This window comes from Oncorhynchus nerka, linkage group LG8 (genome assembly GCF_034236695.1).
Source record: "Oncorhynchus nerka isolate Pitt River linkage group LG8, Oner_Uvic_2.0, whole genome shotgun sequence".
Lineage (NCBI taxonomy): Eukaryota > Metazoa > Chordata > Actinopteri > Salmoniformes > Salmonidae > Oncorhynchus > Oncorhynchus nerka.
In genome coordinates, this window is record NC_088403.1 from 71,495,500 (window position 1) to 71,518,277 (window position 22,778).

Genomic DNA, 22,778 nt, shown 5'->3' on the forward strand with positions numbered 1-22,778 from the left:
TTGGACAACCGCCAGTGGCCTTGTGTTCTGATTGGCTACCTTTCACCCCACTACTTCCTGGGTGTGTCAGAGACCGAGGGAATGCTGGGAGATCTCTAACTGACAGACAGACGGATGTAACATTCCCTTGATATCTAACCGCTGAACTATGAACTGTGATCCTGTGTGACTGTAGAGGTCATCTCCCAAAACCCCAAGTGACCTATAGGTGTTCTGAGGCTTCCATGTGAGAGCTGATACTAATGACCTTTGACCTCTAACCACTGGCTCTGTTACAGCCAGTACAACTAACCTATGTGTGTTTGTGTATAATGTGTGTGTGTGTATAATGTTTGTCATTCCATTGTATCCATGTTTAACCTGACAGGCCTTCTGTTGTGTAAACTTGCAAGTGAAACTGAGACCAACATGTGTCAAACATGTTTACATCTTCCCTGTAACACGCTACCAGTCACACGCTACCAGTAACACGCTATCAGTAACATGCTACCAGGACCTGCTGTGTGTTCTACTGTCTGTTCCCTGTAACATGTTAACTGTGTCTGATATGACATATATCACTGTCAATGGATCAGGGCTCAAATCAGACTTCAATACAGTGAATTATTTAGTGAATCCATCATTCTGGTACTGAAAGCTGAATTGGCCCCAACCCTGAGTCCATATGGATGAAGAGAAGTGTTTATATCTACATGCTGGAAGTCAAAGAAAGTAAAGTACTAGACTAAATGAGTTCCTGTTTCTCTGAAATAATAAAACAGCTCTGGGTCCTGTTTCCAAACTGAACATCTGTCTACATTTTATCATCAAACAAAAAAAATGTTTGTTGACTAAATGGTCATTGAAAACCTGTTATGGTGATCGATACATGGTACGTGTCCGCCCTCTTGTGCATTCATGTGGTATGACATGTGCTGACAATTTACTGAAGTAACGGCACATTTTGGCTCGACTTTTCTAGTTGGTTAAACAGAAGTAAAAAATGTCTTGAAAAATTTAGAGTCACACAAGATCTGTCAAGATAAATCAGGGACTCGTGAAAGACAGGACAAACTATTTATGAAAATATTTTTCTTAATATTAACCTTTGAAATATATACAGTATCAAATAAAATGTTATCACAAGCAGCGAATACATCTGGTGTTCTCTTCACAGCGACATCCTGAATGACGCAGAGATTAAAAAACCAAAGCCCCATATACCCCCCACCACTGCGAACAGTATGCTCTCGTTGGCTTGTAATTACTTCACTACTACGGCCTATTTATTGCCTACCTCCTCACACCATTTTCACTGTATATAGACTTTTTCTATTGTATTGACTGTACGTTTGTTTATTCCATGTGTAACTCTGTTGTTTGTGTCGCACTGCTTTGCTTTATCTTTGCCAGGTCGCAGTTATAAATGAAAACTTGTTCTCAACTAGCAAATAAAGGTGAAATAAAAATGGCTCCGGAGGTGGTAAGCGGGGCTCTTGGGGAGCCGGGGTACAAACCCACCACTGATAGTAGACCGGTTGTTGGGTGGTCTCGGAGGTGGCGGGCTGCCTATGAGCTAACTCACTGATTCGCTCAGCCTATGAGCTAACTCACTGATTCGCTCCATGATAGCCTTGAACCCTTGGTCGTGGCGTTCCGTCAGGGAACGGAGCCCTTCCAGAAGGTCCTGTAGTAGCTCCTCATGTCTCCTAATTGTGGCTCCCTGCAGGGAGACAGCGTGGCAGAGCTGGTCCCAGTCTGCTGGGTCTGTCATGGCCAGTTCGTACTATAAGGGCACAAGGCGAGACCCAGATGCAGACACGGGAGGCAGATGGTTTGAAAACCACGCTGGTTGACTTGGAACATACAAGACGAACTGGCACAGAGAGACAGGAAACACAGGGATATATACACCAGGGAAAATAAGAGACACCTGGAGGGGGTGGAGACAATAACAAGGACAGGTGAAACTGATCAGGGTGAGACAGAAACCAAAAAAGTGATTTCATTTTTACATTTATTGTCTAAAAAGTGATTGTTTCACTCTGCTATTAGATTATTAAAATATGTCATACAAATCTCCAAACTTCTATTTATTTTATAGTGTATTATATTTTATAGTATAAATGTTGGCATGATTTCAGATTCAGAACATAAAACATCTATAAAGCAAACATTATCCCTTAGGTCTAGTTCAGCAAGTAAATCAATATTTATTTATTTCGTAATTGCATTTTTCTTTACTGTTTAGATGTGTGTATTGTTGTAAATAGTTAAATAATACTGCACTGTTGGAGCTGGGAACACAAGGGTTTCTCTACACCCATCTGATAAATGTGTGTGTGACCAATACATTTGATTTGAATAGTTTAAGCATGTGTTGCAGAATAGTGATCCAAATATTTTTTTCAGAATATTGACAAAAATGATTGATCTTAAGGGGGTTTAGACATCACTGACAGAGTTGACAACAAAATACTCAAAACAGACTCAAAACAGACTCTTTTTGCCTCTTAAAATTAGGCATATAGAAATGTAATATATAAAAAAATATTTTTTCAATTCCAAAAGCAAATCTTCCCCTTATAAAACTACCCTAAATTGTATAAATAAAGGCAACAAAATATATTTTTTCAACTATTAAATAGTTTCCTTGCAGAGCAAGGATCTTCCCGACTCAAGAGTCCCTGAAATTAAGACTAAAATACTGGTATGGTCGACGCATGCTACGCATGCGCCCTCTTCCGGATCCGTGCGGAATGACGTGCATGGACTGCTCTAACCAACGGCGTTGCTTCAAGTTGTTAGCTATAAACTTTCCAGTCCCCAGAAGACAAGGTTCAGGAAAAAAAAACGTGTATTTTGTTTGCGCTGCAAAATGTATGAAAATATGGATGTGAGACAGAGAAAAGTGTTCAAACTGCCGACCAACACAGAGAAGTATCGTGAAGCACATCCCAACGACGGTTACATCGGCGAGGATCACGACGAAACCGACGAGTTTAGGAAGATGGTGGACAGTTACAGCGAAACTGGGAGACAGAAGGTACTTGAAGGGGCATGCACAGCTAAAATAAGTCCATGTAAAATATGTTATAACTTGGCTACGTGAATAGATATATCAAAAACACTGCTTGAAATGCAGTCGCCAGGGTTCCTGAAGACATCTAGGGCGAAAATATATATTAAACCTAGAAGACACCTGCTAACAATCTGATGTCATTCTCGTGTAATTTAAACTGATTCAAGGTCTATTTTTTTGCGTTGTACTTCCAGCCCTATGTATTTTGGTCTAGTTTGGGGTAGATATAATAAACCGATCCTAGATCTGTCCTTAGCAAACATGTATCTCAGTGCGCCTCACCCTCATCACGTGACGCGGTAGAAGCATCAGCTTCCGGTAGCCGTCCGGCTGACAAAAGGCGAACCCGTTGCGTTGGTGATCTGGACGCCAGGCGAACCCGTTGCGTTGGTGATCTGGACGCCAGGCGAACCCGTTGCGTTGGTGATCTGGACGCCAGGCGAACCCGTTGCGTTGGTGATCTGGACGCCAGGCGAACCCGTTGCCTCGGTGATCTGGACGCAAATCATGTGACTGATTTGACGCCGGTTCACCACAAGACGGTGGAACAACGGAAGAAAATGGCTAACGAGAAACACAGCAGGACCCTAACGCGAGGACACGTCCAGAAGACTACGGTTAACGTACTCAACTAACGTTAGCTGATTTATTTATTTTTATTATGACCATAAGAAGTACAAAAAACTGAAATATACAAACAATAGTAGTGTAACGACCCTGGGTTTATAAGGGCGGATATCGACTCGGCATACTGTTGTGGCACAGACCGCGCTGGACTTCTGGCTAGAAGGTCAAGGGTTCGAGACCTGCTCCCTGCATGTTTCATCACATATAAAGATGCATTTTCATTTACTAATCATTTCAAAATAATATTCAAATTCTATCTTAAATAATGTGAAGAGGGGTTGGTTCTCCGTCCACTTCATTTGATGGATAACGAATCTTCCATGAAATGAAAGTTAAATCAGGGTCCATATCATTTGGATCAAAATTAAAACATCATATCAGAGTCTTTCAAATGAACATTAATAGTTGTTTCTTTTCAAATCAAATCTTCATATCTTCTGGCATAAGAGCAGACCCCAAAATAAACGGTCAAGTGTTTCTGGTTCACAACCACAAAATACACATTAGTTATCAACAGCTATTTTACATCTGTGTATGATAGAGGTCTTTACAAGGTAGATTCTATGAATGAGTTTGTATGATACTTCGTTCACCTCATTAGATATACAATATTTACCAGACAATAATCATATCATCGTATTCATATCGTACGTCATTAAAGACTTGTTTTTGTATTTTAAATCTTTATTATTCCAGATTGATAGGGTTTTTACCCACATCAAAGTTGCATCTGAGTAAGAATTCTAGACCACTAATCTGTTGTAAAATTAAATTAGGGATTATATCCTTATTTCTTAAATAGTTTTATAATATTTAAGATTAAATGGATACATTAGAGGTTTTAAAATCCAAAGCGTTCAACCCTCCCTCACCCTGGGTGCTGCATGTTAGGGTCAACCCTCCCTCACCCTGGGTGCTGCATGTTAGGGTCAACCCTCCCTCACCCTGGGTGCTACATGTTAGGGTCAACCCTCCCTCACCCTGGGTGCTGCATGTTAGGGTCAACCCTCCCTCACCCTGGGTGCTACATGTTAGGGTCAACCCTCCCTCACCCTGGGTGCTGCATGTTAGGGTCAACCCTCACCCTGGGTGCTGCATGTTAGGGTCAACCCTCCCTCACCCTGGGTGCTACATGTTAGGGTCAACCCTCCCTCACCCTGGGTGCTACATGTTAGGGTCAACCCTCCCTCACCCTGGGTGCTGCATGTTAGGGTCAACCCTCCCTCACCCTGGGTGCTGCATGTTAGGGTCAACCCTCACCCTGGGTGCTGCATGTTAGGGTCAACCCTCCCTCACCCTGGGTGCTGCATGTTAGGGTCAACCCTCCCTCACCCTGGGTGCTGCATGTTAGGGTCAACCCTCCCTCACCCTGGGTGCTGCATGTTAGGGTCAACCCTCCCTCACCCTGGGTGCTACATGTTAGGGTCAACCCTCACCCTGGGTGCTGCATGTTAGGGTCAACCCTCCTCACCCTGGGTGCTACATGTTAGGTCAACCCTCCCTCACCCTGGGTGCTGCATGTTAGGGTCAACCCTCCCTCACCCTGGGTGCTGCATGTTAGGGTCAACCCTCCCTCACCCTGGGTGCTACATGTTAGGGTCAACCCTCCCTCACCCTGGGTGCTGCATGTTAGGGTCAACTCTCCCTCACCCTGGGTGCTGAATGTTAGGGTCAACCCTCCCTCACCCTGGGTGCTACATGTTAGGGTCAACCCTCACCCTGGGTGCTGCATGTTAGGGTCAACCCTCCCTCACCCTGGGTGCTACATGTTAGGGTCAACCCTCCCTCACCCTGGGTGCTGCATGTTAGGGTCAACCCTCCCTCACCCTGGGTGCTGCATGTTAGGGTCAACCCTCCCTCACCCTGGGTGCTACATGTTAGGGTCAACCCTCCCTCACCCTGGGTGCTGCATGTTAGGGTCAACCCTCACCCTGGGTACTGCATGTTAGGGTCAACCCTCCCTCACCCTGGGTGCTGCATGTTAGGGTCAACCCTCCCTCACCCTGGGTGCTACATGTTAGGGTCAACCCTCCCTCACCCTGGGTGCTGCATGTTAGGGTCAACCCTCCCTCACCCTGGGTGCTACATGTTAGGGTCAACCCTCCCTCACCCTGGGTGCTGCATGTTAGGGTCAACCCTCCCTCACCCTGGGTGCTACATGTTAGGGTCAACCCTCACCCTGGGTGCTACATGTTAGGGTCAACCCTCCCTCACCCTGGGTGCTGCATGTTAGGGTCAACCCTCCCTCACCCTGGGTGCTACATGTTAGGGTCAACCCTCCCTCACCCTGGGTGCTACATGTTAGGGTCAACCCTCACCCTGGGTGCTACATGTTAGGGTCAACCCTCCCTCACCCTGGGTGCTGCATGTTAGGGTCAACCCTCCCTCACCCTGGGTGCTGCATGTTAGGGTCAACCCTCCCTCACCCTGGGTGCTGCATGTTAGGGTCAACCCTCCCTCACCCTGGGTGCTACATGTTAGGGTCAACCCTCACCCTGGGTACTACATGTTAGGGTCAACCCTCCCTCACCCTGGGTGCTGCATGTTAGGGTCAACCCTCACCCTGGGTGCTACATGTTAGGGTCAACCCTCCCTCTCCCTGGGTGCTACATGTTAGGGTCAACCCTCACCCTGGGTGCTACATGTTAGGGTCAACCCTCCCTCACCCTGGGTGCTACATGTTAGGGTCAACCCTCCCTCACCCTGGGTGCTACATGTTAGGGTCAACCCTCCCTCACCCTGGGTGCTGCATGTTAGGGTCAATCCTCCCTCACCCTGGGTGCTGCATGTTAGGGTCAACCCTCCCTCACCCTGGGTGCTACATGTTAGGGTCAACCCTCACCCTGGGTGCTGCATGTTAGGGTCAACCCTCCCTCACCCTGGGTGCTGCATGTTAGGGTCAACCCTCCCTCACCCTGGGTGCTACATGTTAGGGTCAACCCTCACCCTGGGTGCTGCATGTTAGGGTCAACCCTCCCTCACCCTGGGTGCTGCATGTTAGGGTCAACCCTCCCTCACCCTGGGTGCTGCATGTTAGGGTCAACCCTCCCTCACCCTGGGTGCTGCATGTTAGGGTCAACCCTCCCTCACCCTGGGTGCTGCATGTTAGGGTCAACCCTCCCTCACCCTGGGTGCTACATGTTAGGGTCAACCCTCACCCTGGGTGCTACATGTTAGGGTCAACCCTCACCCTGGGTGCTACATGTTAGGGTCAACCCTCACCCTGGGTGCTACATGTTAGGGTCAACCCTCCCTCACCCTGGGTGCTGCATGTTAGGGTCAACCCTCCCTCACCCTGGGTGCTAAAAACATGTTAGGGTCAACCCTCACCCTGGGTGCTGCATGTTAGGGTCAACCCTCCCCTCACCCTGGGTGCTGCATGTTAGGGTCAACCCTCACCCTGGGTGCTGCATGTTAGGGTCAACCAATATCCTCCCATCACCCTGGGTGCTGCATGTTAGGAGTCAACCCTCCCTCACCCTGGGTGCTACATGTTAGGGTCAACCCTCACCCTGGGTGCTAAATGTTAGGGTCAACCCTCCTCACCCTGGGTGCTGCATGGGTGCTGCTGCATGTTAGGGTCAACCCTCCCTCACCCTGGGTGCTGCATGTTAGGGTCAACCCTCCCTCACCCTGGGTGCTGCATGTTAGGGTCAACCCTCCTCACCCTGGGTGCTGCATGTTAGGGTCAACCCTCCCTCACCCTGGGTGCTGCATGTTAGGGTCAACCCTCCTCACCCTGGGTGCTACATGTTAGGGTCAACCTCCCTCACCCTGGGTGCTGCATGTTAGGGTCAACCCCCTCACCCTGGGTGCTACATGTTAGGTCAACCCTCACCCTGGGTGCTACATGTTAGGGTCAACCCTCCCTCACCCTGGGTGCTGCATGTTAGGGTCAACCCTCCCTCACCCTGGGTGCTACATGTTAGGTCAACCCTCACCCTGGGTGCTGCATGTTAGGGTCAACCCTCCTCACCCTGGGTGCTGCATGTTAGGGTCAACCCTCCCTCACCCTGGGTGCTACATGTTAGGGTCAACCCTCACCCTGGGTGCTGCATGTTAGGGTCAACCCTCCCTCACCCTGGGTGCTGCATGTTAGGGTCAACCCTCCCTCACCCTGGGTGCTACATGTTAGGGTCAACCCTCCCTCACCCTGGGTGCTGCATGTTAGGGTCAACCCTCACCCTGGGTGCTACATGTTAGGGTCAACCCTCCCTCACCCTGGGTGCTGCATGTTAGGGTCAACCCTCCCTCACCCTGGGTGCTACATGTTAGGGTCAACCCTCCCTCACCCTGGGTGCTACATGTTAGGGTCAACCCTCCCTCACCCTGGGTGCTGCATGTTAGGGTCAACCCTCCCTCACCCTGGGTGCTACATGTTAGGGTCAACCCTCACCCTGGGTGCTACATGTTAGGGTCAACCCTCACCCTGGGTGCTACATGTTAGGGTCAACCCTCACCCTGGGTGCTGCATGTTAGGTCAACCCTCTCCCTGGGTGCTACATGTTAGGGTCTCTCTCATCTCTCTCTCACCCTCTGTCTCTCTCTGTCTCTCTCTCACCCTCTCTCTTCCGTCTCTCTCTCCCCTCACCTCTGTCTCTCTCTGTCTCTCTCTCCTCTCTCTCTCTTCTTTCTCTCTCCTCTCTCTCCTCTCTGTCTCTTTCTCTCTCTGTCTCTCTCTCTGGGTGCTCTCTCTCTCAACCCTCTTCCCTCTGCTCTGTTCTCAACCCTCTCTGTCTCTGGGTCTCTCTTCTCTCTCTCTCTCACTCTCTCTGTCTCTCTCTCTGTCTCTCTCCTGCCTCTCTGTCTCTCTCTCTCTCTCTCCTCTCTCTGTCTCTCTCTCTCCCTCTGTCTCTCTCTCGCTGGGTCTCCCTCTGTCTCCTCTCTCTCTCTCTCTGTCTCTCTCTCTCTCTCCCTGTCTCTCTCTCTGTCAACTCTCTCTCTCTGGGTGCTCATCTCTCTCTCTCAACTCTGTCTCTCCTCTCTCTCTCTGTCTCTTTCTCTCTCTCTCTGTCTCTCTCTCTCTCTGTTCTCAGCTCTCTCTCTCTCTCTGTCTGCTGCATGTCTCTCTCTCTCTCTCATCTCTCTCTGCTCTGTCTAGGGTCTCTCTCCTCTCTCTCTCTCTGTCTCTCTCTGTCTCTCTCTCTCTCTCCTCTGTCTCTCTCTGTGTGTGTGTGTGATATTAACCCTGTCCTCTCTGGTATTAACCCTGTCCTGTTTCTCTGTGTTACAGCATGTGGTGAATGAGGAGAGGTCTCTTGCAGGTCCCTGGCTCCTAGCTCTCTTTGTCTTTGTGGTGTGGATCAGGTCAGTGACAGACAGTGTGTGTGTGTGTGTGGATCAGGTCAGTGACAGACAGTGTGTGTGTGTGTGTGTGTGTGTGTGTGGGTGCTGATCAGGTCAGTGACAGACTGTGTGTGTGTGTGTGTGTCTCATGTTAGGTCAGACTCCTCTCCCTGTGTGTGTGTTCCCTCAGTGCTGCATTTGTGTGTGCTGCTCTCTCTGTGCCTCTCCCTCTCTATGTGTGTGCATGTCTCTCCCTCTCTGTGCCTCCTCTGGGTTTGTGTGTGTCTCTCTCTGCCTCTCTCTCACTCTGGGTGCTCATGTCTGTGCAACTCTCACTCTGTGTGTGTGTGTCATGTCTCTGTGCCAACTCCCTCACCCTGGGTGCTGCATGTTCTCTCTGCCCTCCCTCACCTCTGTGTGCTGCATGTGTGTCTCCCTCTGTTAGGGTCCTCACCTCTGGGTGCTACATGTTTAGGGTCAACTCTCTCTCTGGGTGCTGCATCTCTCTGTGTGTCTCTCTCACCCTGGGTGCTGCATGTTAGGGTCAACCCTCCCTCTCCCTGTGTGCTCTCTCTCTGTGCAACTCCTCCCTCACCCTGGGTGCTCTCTCTCTCTCTCTCTCCCTGGGTGCTGCATCTCTCTCTTTCTCTCTCACCCTGTGTGTCTGCATCTCTCTCTCTCTCTGTTAGGGTCTCCTCTCACTCCTGTCTCTCTGTCTGTGCCTCCTCTCTCCTATGTGTGTGCTGCTGTCTCTGTCATCTCTGTTTCTACCTCCCCTGGGTGCTGCATGTGACACGCTCCTCTCTTGGGTAGCCATGTCTTTTATGTCTGCCTGGTTTCTATTGCCAATCCCTCACCCAGGGTGCTACATGGTAAGGATCTGTCTCTCCCCTTCATCCTGACAGAGCAGAGATAATCAGCCAATTCATATTCTCTGTTTAGGGTCAGATATCAATTTAGTTTTAGTTCTTCCAATGTTGTAAAGATGAGTCCTTTGATTGGTTCATGATTTTGTTTATTGGAATTCTTTCTTTTCAAGCAGTGGGTGTCAGGTTGTTGAGGTCCAACACCAGCTGACTGAGAGGGCTGCATTTTGGGCTCAGCTCTTGGGTTTAATAGTTTAAATTGCAGACTTGAATTTGGACTTTTTAAATTTTTTAAATTTTACCTTTATTTAACCAGGCAAGTCAGTTAAGAACACATTCTTATTTTCAATGACGGCATGGGAACAGTGGGTTAACTGCATGTTCAGGGCAGAACGACAGATTTGTCACCTTGTCAGCTCATGTTTGAACCCTCACCCTGGGTGCTACAGTCCAACGCTCAACCACTAGGCTTCCCTGGGTGCTTGAATTTAGATGTAGCAAAATTTTAATGATCTTTTGCTGAATTTTCATTACCACTGGAAAGCGTTAGGTGTATTTCTCTCACTTTTCCATGGGTGCTTGAATGAGATATTTGTCCCACATTTTGGGTCCAGTTTGAGGGCCCCCAAACCTCACTTGGGTCATAAAAAGCTAGGATTTTACACTGGGTCAAATATTTTGGTCCAAATTCCCTCACCCTGGGATGTTGATTTTGAATAGTTTCATTTTTATTATTATTCACCCTGGGTGCTTCTTTGAGTGCATATTACAGTTTCCCTGGGTGCAGATATGGTCAGACCAAGGTCATGAGTCGTTTTGTGTGTGTTCAATTATGGTTTTGTTCAAGGTGAATTTATATTTGTGTTTTGACATCGTTTTTTTTTTTTTTTTTTTTAAATGTACCCTGGGTGCCAGATTATGGCAATATTGTCCCTAGAATATTAATGTTCTGTTGAAGACCTTCTTTGGTTGGTGATAGAAGAACCAAGTCATCAGCATATAGCAGGTATTTCACCCTGTTAAATAGTGTGAGTCAACCCTGGGTGCTGCAGAATGGTCCAACATGTCTGCTAATTCTTGATATAAATATTGAAAAGGTTTGGACTCAAACCAGCCTTGTCTCACACCTGGGTGCTACATGTTAATAATTCTGTACTTTGGTTTTTCATTTTTATTGCACACTTGTTTTCTGTGTACTACATTTTATTAAGTCATACACCTTACCACCAAGCCCACTTTGGATAATTTTGAATGTTAGTGCTTTGTACCAAATATAATCAAATGCCTTTTTAAAGTCAATAAAGCAAGCAAAATAATTTTTCTAATTTTTTTCTTCCCTCCCTTTTCCTGGTATCAATTGGTAGTTACAGTCTTGTCTCATCGCTGCAACTCCTGTACGGACTCGGGAGGCGAAGGTCGGAGCCATGAACTCCTGTCACCCTGGGAGAGGCGAAGGTCGAGAGCCATGAACTCCTCACGGACTCGGGAGCGAAGGTCGAGAGCCATGAACTCCTCACGGACTGGGAGGCGAAGGTCGAGAGCCATGAACTCCTGTACGGACTGGGTGCTAGAGGCTAAGGTCAGAGCCATCAACACTGCTCCCGCTGCACTGCTTCTTGACACAATGCCCTCCAACCCCTGGAAGCCAGCTGGACCAATGTTCGGGTCAACCGTGCACTCCCTCAGCATTCCTCAGGAGTCGCTAGTGGGCTATGGGACAAGAACATCCCCTGTTGGTGTGTGTGAAAACCCTCCCTTGCTGCATGTTAACCCAGACAATCACTGGGTTTACAGCTGCATGTGCAACCCTCCCATGGGCCCTCCCGGTCACAGCCGGCTGTGACAGAGCCTGGGACTCAACCAGGATCTCTGTGTGGCACAGTCAACCTGACGCCAGTGGGTGGACCCGCATGTTAAGATTTTGCCTCTCCCTTTTTGGGGTGGACGTGTTTATTAATCAGTGTGTGTAATATGATCAGTATTGTGATGGTTAGGGAGAAAGACAATTTACTTATTCCATTTTTGCTCAAGAAAGGTTTGAATTCTGAATTCTAAATGCTGCATGTTAAACCTTTCCCACCCAAGGTGAGGGGGTCAGGAGGGCTATCAGGGTGGCTGACAGGGAGGGGGGGTCAGGAGGGCTATCAGGGTGGCTGACAGGGAGGGGGTCAGGAGGCTCCCTCAGGGTGGCTGACAGGTTAGGGGGTCAGGAGTGGCTATCAGGGTGGCTGACAGGGAGGGGGTCAAGGGTCCTCACAGGGTGGCTGACAGGGAGGGGGGTCAGGAGGGTCTCCTCACCCTGGCCTGACATGAGGGTCAGGAGGGCTATCAGGGTGGCTGACATGTGAGGGGGGGGTCAACCTCCCTCACCAGGGTGCTGACAGGGGGGTCAGAGGGCTCCTCAGGGTGGCTGACAGGGAGGTCAGGAGGGCTATCAGGGTGGCTGACAGGGAGGGAGGGGGGTGTCAGGGGTGCTGACATGTTAGGGGGTGTCAGGAGGTGCTGACATGGAGGGGGGTCAGGACCCTCCTCAGGGTGCTGACAGGGAGGGGGTCAGGAGGCTCTCTCAGGGTGGCTGACAGGGAGGGGGGTCAGGAGGGCTCATCCTGGGTGCTGATAGGGGGGGGTGTCAGGAGGGCTATCAGGGTGGCTGACAGGGAGGGAGGGGTGGTCAGGAGGGCTATCACCCTGGGTGGCTGACAGGGAGGGGGAAGCCTCACAGGGAGGGGGCTCAGGTTCTCTGAGGGCAATCAGGGTGGCTGACAGGGAGGGTCAGATATCAGGAGGCTGACATGGAGGGGGGTCAGAGGGAATTATCAGGGTGCTGACAGGGAGGGGGTCAGGACCCTCATCCTGGGTGGCTGATAGGGAGGGGGTCAGACCTCATCAGGGTGGCTGACATGTTAGGGGGGGGGTGTGGTCAGGGAGGGCTCATCCTGGGTGGCTGACATGGAGGGAGGGTCAGAGGGCCATCAGGGGTGGCTGACATGGAGGGGGTCAGGAGGGCTGACAGGGGGGGCGGGTCAGGAGGGCTGACAGGGAGGAGGGGGTTCAGGGTGGCCTGGCAGGGTGGCTGACAGGGAGGGGTCATTTCTCTCTTTTCTGGGGCTATTAGGGTGGCTGACAGGGTTTGGGGGTCAGGAGGGCTATCAGGGTGGCTGACAGGGAGGGGGTCAGAGGGCTATCAGGGTTTTCTGACAGGGAGGGGGGTCAGGGGGCTCTCAGGATGTGGCTGACTCTCTCTTCCGTCAGGAGGGCTATCAGGGTGGCTGACAGGGGGTGTCTGGAGGGCTATCAGGTGGCTGACAGGGAATGTTCTGGGAGGGGGTCAGGAGTCTCTATCAGGGTGGCTGACAGGGAGTCCTGGGGGGGTCAGAGGGCTATCATGTCTGTCTCTGACTCTCTCTGTCTCTCAGGAGGGCTATCAGGGTGGCTGACAGGGAGGGGGTCAGGAGGGCTATCAGGGTGGCTGATATCTCTTATCTGTCTCAGGAGGTCTTGGATCAGGGTGGCTGACAAATCCTTTCTCTCCCTCTGTCTAATCAGGGTCGCTGACCCTCTGTCTCTCTCTCAGTCTGTCTCTCTCTCTGGCTGACAGGGAGGGGGGGTCTGGAGGGCTATCTCTTGGCTGACTCTCAGGGGGTCAGGAGGGCTATTCTGTGGCTGACTGGGAGAAGGTCTGTCTCTCTATCAGGGTGGCTGACAGGGAGGGGGTCGGGAGCTCCCCTCAGGGTGGCTGACAGGAGGGGGGTCCAGGAGGGCTACAGGGTGGCTGACAGGGAGGCCAGCTGGTGTCAGGAGGGCTGCATCAGGGAGGAGGGGGGGGGGGGGGGTGTCAGGAGGGCTATCAGGGTGGCTGACAGGGAGGAGGGGGGTCAGAGGGCCTATCAGGGTGGCTGACAGGGAGGGGGTCAGGAGGGCTATCAGGTGGCTGATAGAGGAGAGGATGTCAGGAGGGCTATCAGGGTGGCTGACAGGGAGGGGTGGGGTGGTCAGGTATCAGGGTGGCTGACAGTGAGGAGTGGGTCAGGAGGGCTATCAGGGTGGCTGACAGGGGGTGGGGTCAGGAGGGCTATCAGGGTGGCTGACAGGGGAGGGAGGGGGGTCAGGAGGGACAGGGTGGCTGACAGGGAGGGTGGTCAGGAGGGCTGACAGGGAGGAGGGGTTCAGTGGTGGCTGGATCAGGGTGGCTGACAGGGAGTGTGGTGTCAGGATGGCTATTAGGGTGGCTGACAGGAGTGGGTCAGGAGTGGCTACCAGGGTGGTGACAGGGAGGGGTCAGGAGGGACCAGGGTGGCTGACAGGGAGGGGGTCAGGAGGGCTATCAGGGTGGCAGACAGGGAGGGGGGTCAGGTGGGCTATCAGGGTGGCTGACAGACAGGAGGGGGTCAGAGGGTGTATCAGGGTGGCTGACAGGGAGGGTCAGGAGGGCTGACAGGGAGGAGGGGGTTCAGGGTGGCTGGCAGGGTGGCTGACAGGGAGGGGGTGGGTCAGGATGGCTATTAGGGTGGCTGACAGGGAGGGGGGTCAGGAGGGCTCTCTCTGGCTGACAGGGAGGGGGGGTCTCTCTCTCTAGGGTGGCTGACAGGGAGGGGGTCAGGAGGGCTATCAGGGTGGCTGACAGGGAGGGGGGTCAGGAGGGCTATCAGGGTGGCTGACAGGGAGGGGGGGTCAGGAGGGTGGCTGACAGGGAGGAGGGGCTATCAGGGTGGCTGACAGGGAGGGGGGGTCAGGAGGGCTATCAGGGTGGCTGACAGGGAGGGGGTCAGGAGGGCTATCAGGGTGGCTGACAGGGAGGGGGGTCAGGAGGGCTATCAGGGTGGCTGACAGGGAGGGGGTCAGGAGGGCTATCAGGGTGGCTGACAGGGGAGTGGTGTCAGGAGGGCTATCAGGGTGGCTGACAGGGAGGGAGGGGGTCCAGGAGGGCTATCAGGGTGGCTGACAGGGAGGGGAGGGGGTCAGGAGGGCTATCAGGGTGGCTGACAGGGAGGGGGGTCAGGGGGCTGACAGGGAGGAAGGGGGTCAGGAGGGCTGACAGGAGGATAATCAGGAGGGCTGATTCAGGGTTTAGGAGGGGGGTCAGGGTGGCTATCAGGGAGGGGGGTCAGGAGGGCTATCAGGGTGGCTGATAGGGAGGTGTCAGGAGGGCTATCAGGGTGGCTGACAGGGAGGGGAGGTTGGGTCAGAGGGCTATCAGGTTGGCTGACAGGGAGGAGGGGGGTCAGGAGGGCTGAGGGAGGGGGGTCAGGAGGGCTGACTTGAAGGAGGGGGTTTAGGGTGGCTGGCAGGGTGGCTGATTTAGGGAGGGGGTCAGTCAAGAACTATCAGGGTGGCTGACAGGGAGGGGGGGGTCAGGAGGGCTATCAGGGTGGCTGACAGGGAGGGGGGTGTCAGGAGGGCTATCAGGGTGGCTGACAGGGAGGGGAGGTCAGGAGGGCTATCAGGGTGGCTGACTAGGGAGGGGGTGTCAGGAGGGCTATCAGGGTGGCTGACAGGGAGGGGAGGGGGTGGTCAGGAGGGCCATCAGGATGGCTGACAGGGGGGGGGGGTGTCAGGAGGGCTGACAGGGAGGGGTCAGGAGGGCTATCAGGGTGGCTGACAGGGAGGGGGGTGTCAGGAGGGCTGACAGGAGATATTTGTCCCACTATCAGGGTGGCTGACAGGAGTCCAGTCAGAGGGCTATCAGGGTGGCATGAAAGGGAGGGGGTGTCAGGAGGGCTATCAGGGTGGCTGACAGGGAGGGAGGGGGTGGTCAGGAGGGCTATCAGGGAGGGCCGGTGGTCAGGAGGGCTATCAGGGAGGGGATCAGGAGGGTCAGACAGGGGTCAGGGGGTCAGGAGGGCTGACAGGGGAGGGGGGGTCAGGGGGCTATCAGGGTGGCTGACAGGGAATTTATCAGGTGGGCTGACAGGGTTTTTGATAGGGAGGGGTGTCAGGGAGGGCTATCAGGGGTGGCTGAATAGGGAGGATGGGGGGTCAGGAGACCTATCAGGTTGGTGATAGGGAGGGAAGTCAGGAGGGACTATCAGGGGGCTGACAGGGAGGGGGTTCAGGGGGCTGGCAGGGTGGCTGACAGGGAGGGGGTGGTCAGGAGGGCTATCAGGGTATGAATAGGGAGGGGGGTCAGGAGGGCTCATCAGGGTGGCTGACAGGGAGGGGGGGTCAGGAGGCTATCAGGGTGGCTGATAGGGAGGGGGGTTCAGGAGGGCTATCAGGGTGGCTGACAGGGAGGGAGGGGGTCAGGAGGGCTGACAGGGAGGGGGGTCAGGAGGGCTGACAGGGAGAGGGGGTTCAGGGTGGCTGGCAGGGTGGCTGACAGGGAGGGGTGGAGGATGCCTATTTAAAGTGGCTGACAGGGAGGGGGGTCAGGAGGGCTATCAGGGTGGCTGACCCCTTTTCAGGAGGGCTATCAGGGTGGCTGATAGGGAGTCTTGTCAGGAGGGCTATCAGGGTGGCTGACAGGGAGGGGAGGGTGGTCAGGAGGGCTATCAGGGTGGCTGACAGGGAGGGGGGTCAGGAGGGCTGACAGGGAGGGGGTCAGGAGGGCTATCAGGGTGGCTGACAGGGGGAGGGGGTGTCAGGAGGGCTGACAGGGAGGACTATCAGGGTGGCTGACAGGGAGAGGGTCAGGAGGGCTATCAGGGTGGCTGATAGGGAGGAGGGGGTCAGGAGGGCTATCAGGGTGGCTGACAGGGAGGGGAGGGGGTGGTCAGGAGGGCTATCAGGGTGGCTGGACAGGGGAGGGGGTCAGGAGGGCTATCAGGGAGTGGCTGACAGGGAGGGGGTCAGGAGGGCTGACAGGGAGGGGGGGTCAGGGGCTGACAGGGAGGAGGGGGGGTCAGGGTGGCTGACAGGGAGGGGTGGGTCAGGAGGGCTGGTGGCTGACAGGGAGGGGGGTCAGGAGGGCTATCAGGGGGCTGACAGGGAGGGGGGGTCAGATCAGGGTGGCTGACAGGGAGGGGGGTCAGGAGGGCTATCAGGGTGGCTGACAGGGAGGGGGGGGTCAGGAGGGCTATCAGGGTGGCTGACAGGGAGGGGGTGTCAGGAGGGCTATCAGGGTGGCTGACAGGGAGGGGAGGGGGTCAGGAGGGCTATCAGGGTGGCTGACAGGGGAGTGGGGGTCAGGAGGGCTGATAGGGAGGGGGTCAGGAGGGCTGACAGGGAGGAGGGGGTTCAGGGTGGCTGACAGGGAGGGGGGGGTCAGGAGGGCTATTAGGGTGGCTGACAGGGAGGGGGTCAGGAGGGCTATCAGGGTGGCTGATAGGGAGGGTGTCAGGAGGGCTATCAGGGTGGCAGGTATAAACAGGGGTGTCAGGAGGGCTATCAGGGTGGCTGACAGGGAGGATGGGGGTGGTCAGGAGGGCTATCAGGGTGGCTGACAGGGAGGGAGGGGGCAGGAGGGCTATCAGGGTGGCTGACAGGGAGGGGGACAGGAGGGCTGATCAGGGTGGCTGACAGGGAGGGGGTCAGGGGGAGCTATCAGGGTGGCTGACAGGGAGGGGGACAGGAGGGCTATCAGGGTGGCTGACAGGGAGGGGGTGTCAGGAGGGCTATCAGGGTGGCTGACAGGGAGGGGAGGGGGTCAGGAGGGCTATCAGGGTGGCTGACAGGGAGGAGGGGGTCAGGAGGGCTATCAGGGTGGCTGACAGGGAGGGGGGGGGGTCAGGAGGGCTATCAGGGTGGCTGACAGGGAGGGGGTCAGGAGTTAGGGTGGGGGACAGGGGAGGGTGGGCAACAGGAGGGCTGACTGGGAGGGGGTCAGGAGGGCTGACAGGGAGGAGGGGGGTTCAGGGTGGCTGACAGGGAGGGGTGGGTCAGGAGGGCTATTTCCAGGGTGGCTGACAGGGGAGGGGGGGTCAGGAGGGCTATCAGGGTGGCTGATAGGGAGGGGGTGTCAGGAGGGCTATCAGGGTGGCTGACAGGGAGGGGGTGTCAGGAGGGCTATCAGGGTGGCTGACAGGGAGGGGGGGTGGTCAGGAGGGCTATCAGGGTGGCTGACAGGGAGGGGGGGGTCAGGAGGGCTATCAGGGTGGCTGACAGGGAGGGGGGTCAGGAGGGCTATCAGGGTGGCTGACAGGGAGGGGGGTCAGGAGGGCTATCAGGGTGGCTGACAGGGAGGGGGGTCAGGAGGGCTATCAGGGTGGCTGACAGGAGGGGGTCAGGAGGGCTATCAGGGTGGCTGACAGGGAGGGGGGGTCAGGAGGGCTATCAGGGTGGCTGACAGGGAGGGGGGGTCAGGAGGGCTATCAGGGTGGCTGACAGGGAGGAGGGGGGGAGGGCTATCAGGGTGGCTGACAGGGAGGGGGGAGGGGCTATCAGGGTGGCTGATAGGGAGGGGGTGTCAGGAGGGCTATCAGGGTGGCATGACAGGGAGGGGGTGTCAGGAGGGCTATCAGGGTGGCTGACAGGGAGGGGGGGTGGTCAGGAGGGCTATCAGGTGGCTGACAGGGAGGGGGGGGGTCAGGAGGGCTATCAGGGTGGCTGACAGGGAGGGGGGGGTTCAGGAGGGCTGACAGGGTGGGAGGGGGGGGTTCAGGGTGGCTGACAGGGGAGGGGGGGTCAGGAGGGCTATTAGGGTGGCTGACAGGGAGGGGGTCAGGAGGGCTATCAGGGTGGCTGACAGGGAGGGGGGGTGTCAGGGTGGCTGACAGGGGAGGGGGTCAGGAGGGCTATCAGGGTGGCTGACAGGGAGGGGGTGTCAGGAGGGCTATCAGGGTGGCTGACAGGGAGGAGGGGGTCAGGAGGGCTATCAGGGTGGCTGACAGGGAGGGGGTCAGGAGGGCTCAGGGTGGCTGATAGAGGGGGGTATCAGGGTGGCTATCAGGGTGGCTGACAGGGAGGGGGAGGGGGGTCAGGAGGGCTATCAGGGTGGCTGACAGGGGAGGGGGGGTCAGGAGGGCTATCAGGGGCTGACAGGGAGGGGGGGGTCAGGAGGGCTGACAGGGAGGGGGGGTCTGACAGGGAGGAGGGGGGTTCAGGGTGGCTGGCAGGGTGGCTGACAGGGAGGGGGTGGGTCAGGAGGGCTATTAGGGTGGCTGACAGGGAGGGGGTCAAGAGGGCTGACAGGGAGGGCTGACAGGAGGGCTGACAGGAGGGGGTTCAGGGTGGCTGACAGGGGGGGGTCAGGAGGGCTATCAGGGTGGCTGACAGGGAGGGGGGTCAGGAGGGCTATCAGGGTGGCTGACAGGAGGGGGGGTCAGGAGGGCTATCAGGGTGGCTGACAGGGGGGGGGGTCAGGAGGGCTATCAGGGTGGCTGACAGGGAGGGGGGGGTCAGGAGGGCTATCAGGGTGGCTGACAGGGAGGGGGGATCAGGAGGGCTATCAGGGTGGCTGACAGGGAGGGGGGTCAGGAGGGCTATCAGGGTGGCTGACAGGGAGGGGGGTCAGGAGGGCTCAGGGTGGCAGGGGGTCAGGAGGGCTATCAGGGGGCTGACAGGGAGGGGGGGGGGTGGTCAGGAGGGCTATCAGGGTGGCTGACAGGGAGGGGTCAGGGGGCTGACAGGGGAGGGGGGTCAGGAGGGCTATCAGGGTGGCTGACAGGGAGGGGGGGGGGGGTCAGGAGGGCTATCAGGGTGGCTGACAGGGAGGGGGGGGGTCAGGAGGGCTATCAGGTTGGCTGACAGGGAGGGAGGGGGGGTCAGGAGGGCTGACAGGGAGGGGGGTCAGGAGGGCTGACAGGGAGGAGGGGGTTCAGGGTGGCTGGCAGGGTGGCTGACAGGGGAGGGGGTGGGTCAGGAGGGCTATTAGGAGGGGGGTCAGGAGGGCTGACAGGGTGGCTGACAGGGAGGGGGGTGGGTCAGGAGGCTATTAGGGTGGCTGACAGGGAGGGGGCTATCAGGGTGGGGGGGTCAGGAGGGCTATCAGGGTGGCTGACAGGGGTGTCAGGAGTGGCTGGCAGGGTGGCTGACAGGGAGGGGGGTCAGGAGGGCTATCAGGGTGGCTGACAGGGAGGGGGGTGGGCTGACAGGGAGGGGGTCAGGAGGGCTATCAGGTGGCTGACAGGGAGGGGGGTCAGGAGGGCTATCAGGGTGGCTGACAGGGAGGGGGGGGTGGCTGACAGGGAGGGGGGGGTCAGGGGCTATCAGGGTGGCTGACAGGGAGGGGGGTAAGGAGGGCTATCAGGTGGCTGACAGGGAGGGGGTGTCAGGAGGGCCATCAGGGTGGCTGACAGGGAGGGGGTCAGGAGGGCTATCAGGGTGGCTGACAGGGAGGGGGGGTCAGGAGGCTGACAGGGAGGGGGGGTCAGGAGGGCTATCAGGGTGGCTGACAGGGAGGGGGGGGTCAGGAGGGCTATCAGGGTGGCTGACAGGGAGGGGGGGGTCAGGAAGGGGGGGGTCAGGAGGGCTATCAGGGTGGCTGACAGGGAGGGGGGTCAGGAGGGCTCAGGAGGGCTGACAGGGAGGGGGGGTCAGGAGGGCTATCAGGGTGGCTGACAGGGAGGGGGGGTCAGGAGGGCTATCAGGGTGGCTGACAGGGAGGGGGGTCAGGAGGGCTATCAGGGTGGCTGACAGGGGGGGGGTCAGGAGGGCTATCAGGGTGGCTGACAGGGAGGGGGTCAGGAGGGCTGACAGGGAGGGGGGATCAGGAGGGCTGACAGGGAGGGGGTTCAGGGTGGCTGGCAGGTGGCTGACAGGGAGGGGTCAGGAGGGCTATTAGGGAGGAGGGGTCAGGGTGGCTGACAGGGAGGGGGGGTGTCAGGAGGGCTATCAGGGTGGCTGACAGGGAGGGGAGGGGGTCAGGAGAGCTATCAGGGTGGCTGACAGGGAGGGGGGGTCAGGAGGGCTATCAGGGTGGCTGACAGGGAGGGGGGGGTCAGGAGGGCTATCAGGGTGGCTGACAGGAGGGGGGGTGTCAGGAGGGCTATCAGGGTGGCTGACAGGGAGGGGGTGTCAGGAGGGCTATCAGGGTGGCTGACAGGGAGGGGGATCAGGAGGGCTATCAGGGTGGCTGACAGGGAGGGGGTCAGGAGGGCTATCAGGTGGCTGACAGGGAGGGGGTCAGGAGGGCTATCAGGGTGGCTGATAGGGAGGGGGTGTCAGGAGGGCTATCAGGGTGGCTGACAGGGAGGGGGAGGGGGTGGTCAGGAGGGCTATCAGGGTGGCTGACAGGGAGGGGGTGTCAGGAGGGCTGACAGGGAGGGGGGGGGGTCAGGAGGGCTATCAGGGTGGCTGACAGGGGAGGGGGGTGTCAGGAGGGCTGACAGGGAGGGGGGTCAGGAGGGCTGACAGGGAGGGGGTCAGGAGGGCTGACAGGGGGGGGTCAGGGGGCTGGCAGGGTGGCTGATAGGGAGGGGGGTCAGGAGGTCATCAGGGTGGCTGACAGGGAGGGTGGGGGGTCAGGAGGGCTATCAGGGTGGCTGACAGGGAGGGGGGGGTCAGGAGGGCTATCAGGGTGGCTGACAGGGAGGGGGGGTCAGGAGGGCTGATCAGGGTGGGGGGGGGGGTCAGGAGGGCTGGGTGGCTGACAGGGAGGGGGTGTCAGGGGGTATCAGGGTGGCTGACAGGGAGGGGGGTCAGGAGGGCTATCAGGGTGGCTGACAGGGAGGGGGGTGGGGGCTGACAGGGAGGGGGTCAGGGGGCTATCAGGGTGGCTGACAGGGAGGGGGGTCAGGAGGGCTATCAGGGTGGCTGACAGGGAGGGGGGTCAGGGTGGCTGACAGGGAGGGGGTCAGGTGGCTGACAGGGAGGGGGTCAGGAGGGCTATCAGGGTGGCTGACAGGGAGGGGGGGGTCAGGAGGGCTATCAGGGTGGCTGACAGGGAGGGGGTCAGGAGGGCTATCAGGGTGGCTGACAGGGAGGGGGTCAGGGTGGCTGACAGGGAGGGGGAGGGGTCAGGAGGGCTATCAGGGTGGCTGACAGGGAGGGGAAGGGGTCAGGAGGGCTATCAGGGTGGCTGACAGGGAGGGGGGGTCAGGGTGGCTGACAGGGCTGAAGGGTGGCTGATCAGGGACAGGGAGGGGGGTCAGGAGGGCTATCAGGGTGGCTGACAGGGGGGGGGGTCAGGGGCTATCAGGGTGGCTGACAGGGAGGGGGGGGATCAGGAGGGCTGGGTGGCTGACAGGGAGGGGGGTCAGGAGGGGGGATCAGGGGCTGACAGGGAGGGGGGGGGTTCAGGGTGGCTGGCAGGGTGGCTGACAGGGAGGGGGGGGTCAGGAGGGCTATTAGGGAGGAGGGGTCAGGGTGGCTGACAGGGAGGAGGGGGGTGGCTGACAGGAGGGCTGGGAGGGGGGGGGTCAGGGTGGCTGACAGGGAGGGGGTCAGGAGGGCTATCAGGGTGGCTGACAGGGAGGGGGTCAGGAGGGCTATCAGGGTGGCTGACAGGGAGGGGGGGTCAGGAGGGCTATCAGGGTGGCTGACAGGGAGGGGGGGTGTCAGGAGGGCTATCAGGGTGGCTGACAGGGAGGGGGTGTCAGGAGGGCTATCAGGGTGGCTGGGGAGTGGGGGATCAGGAGGGCTGACAGGAGGGGGTGAGGGCTGACAGGGGGCTGACAGGGGGCTAGACAGGGAGGGGGGTCAGGAGGGCTATCAGGGTGGCTGACAGGGAGAGGGGGGCTATCAGGGGGCTGACAGGGTGGGGGGTCAGGAGGGCTATCAGGGTGGCTGACAGGGAGGGGGTCAGTCAGGGGGCTGACAGGGGGGGGGTCAGGGCTATCAGGGTGGCTGACAGGGAGGGAGGGGGGTCAGGAGGGCTATCAGGGTGGCTGGGCTATCAGGGTGGCTGACAGGAGAGGGGGTCAGGAGGGCTGACCCGAGGATCAGGTGGCTGACAGGGAGGGGGGAGGCTGACAGGGAGGAGGGGGTATCAGGGTGGCTGACAGGGAGGGGGGGTCAGGAGGGCTATCAGGGTGGCTCAGGGAGGGGGTCAGGGGGCTATCAGGGTGGCTGACAGGGAGGGGGGGGTCAGGAGGGCTATCAGGGTGGCTGACAGGGAGGGGGAG

The 22,778-nt window shown here is 57.1% G+C and overlaps 1 long non-coding RNA gene across 1 annotated transcript in view; it reads left to right on the forward strand.

Annotated features, from left to right (window-relative positions):
* The first annotated feature begins 2,721 nt into the window (after positions 1 to 2,721).
* LOC135572996 (uncharacterized) overlaps positions 2,722 to 22,778 on the forward strand; it is a 37,934-nt gene continuing 17,877 nt past the window's right edge. The window contains exon 1 of the long non-coding RNA XR_010464611.1: positions 2,722 to 3,025. This is a non-coding gene — a long non-coding RNA (uncharacterized LOC135572996). The remainder of the gene's footprint in view (positions 3,026 to 22,778) is intronic.